Source organism: Macrotis lagotis, chromosome X (genome assembly GCF_037893015.1).
Source record: "Macrotis lagotis isolate mMagLag1 chromosome X, bilby.v1.9.chrom.fasta, whole genome shotgun sequence".
Taxonomy (NCBI): domain Eukaryota; kingdom Metazoa; phylum Chordata; class Mammalia; order Peramelemorphia; family Peramelidae; genus Macrotis; species Macrotis lagotis.
In genome coordinates, this window is record NC_133666.1 from 227,780,458 (window position 1) to 227,781,854 (window position 1,397).

A 1,397-nucleotide genomic window follows, 5' to 3' on the forward strand; every position below is an offset into this window, starting at 1 on the left:
CTGATAGTTCTGCAGTTTGGCCACAACATTCCTTGGTGTTTTCATTTTAGGATCTTTTTCTGGTGGGGATTGATGTACTCTTTCTTTTCTTTTTTTTTTTTTGATGTATCACAGCTTAGTGCTTTATTTTAATTAGGCTATTCAATTCATAGCTACTTCCATGTGGTAAAAAGATATGCATTGTCAAGTTACTCATCTACCATGAAAATAAAAAATCCTTTGCATCTTTAACATACAGAAATAATTTTTGGCTGATTGTGTAGCTGGTTATTAATTCCTATTTATGAGTCAGACAAAATTTAAATTAATCATTATAGAAAATTTTCACAAATTAAGATGATTTCTAGATGAAATTTTTTCAACCCATGATTAGAAGCCATTAGGAAAGCTGAAAAATCTTAAGTTGAGTAAATATTTTGTGAGAGATGATCTCTGAAAGTGTCACCCTCCAATGTAACTGAAATGGATTTCACCTAGGTCTAAGCATATAAGCTATAAAAACCATCCCTCCTTCTATGCATGTATATATTATATAGAGATATAAATTCTTTCAGGTCAACATGAACTTCAGTCACTAAAAGAAGATTCACTATCTGAACTTTCTTTGGCATTGACTTCACCTTCCCCATCAGGCACTGGGGCGTCTAGCCTCTCAAGGAGATCTGGGTCTAGTCCTTCAGAAATCATTTTGTTTCTTATTGCCATCACAGGAACACCGACTTGAACCATTTTGAGATATCTGGCATATCTTGGATCCTTGGCTACAGTTAAGATATATTCTGCTGCCGCTTCACATTTCTGTGGTCCAGTGTCTTGTATACTGTTTTGTTTGGATTGAGGAGACAAAGATGACTGTGGACCTGATGGGGCTTCAGGGCCATTTGTAACACCATTAACCTTTGTGGTTGATATTTCAAATTTGACATCTTCTAGACCCGGAATAGATGATAGCTTTGCATCCAAAATATTGAGAGTTGTTTCAATTTGTTGGATCCGAAGAGAAAGAGCTGACAGCTTCTCTTCACAAACTGTTGAAAACTAATTTAGGAACCGTACTGTATGGACCACAAACTGGTTTAGAAATGCAACAGTCCTTTTCTGTTGAATTGCTGGCACCTTGGTCAGGTCTATGCCCGACCCCATCAGGGGCAGCCCATCCTCATCCATGGCCCCGGCTGGCGCCCCCCCCCCCCCCGGCTTTCCCAGCCTGGTGCCCAGGAGTGGCTCCCCACTGGCCCCCTCAGCTGCAGGCCCCACTGCCCTTTCCCCCCAGAAGTGGACTCAATGTACTCTTTCAATAACTACTTTGCCCTCTGATTCCATGATATCAGGGCAGTTTTCCATCACTAGATCCTGTAATATTAAGTCCAGGCTTTTTTTGTCTTCAATGTTTTCAG

General features: G+C 40.1%; 1 pseudogene; it reads right to left on the reverse strand.

Moving 5' to 3' along the window:
- Positions 1-567: 567 nt before the first annotated feature.
- On the reverse strand, positions 568-1,175 carry LOC141501061 (WASH complex subunit 3 pseudogene; annotated as a pseudogene).
- Positions 1,176-1,397: the final 222 nt, after the last annotated feature.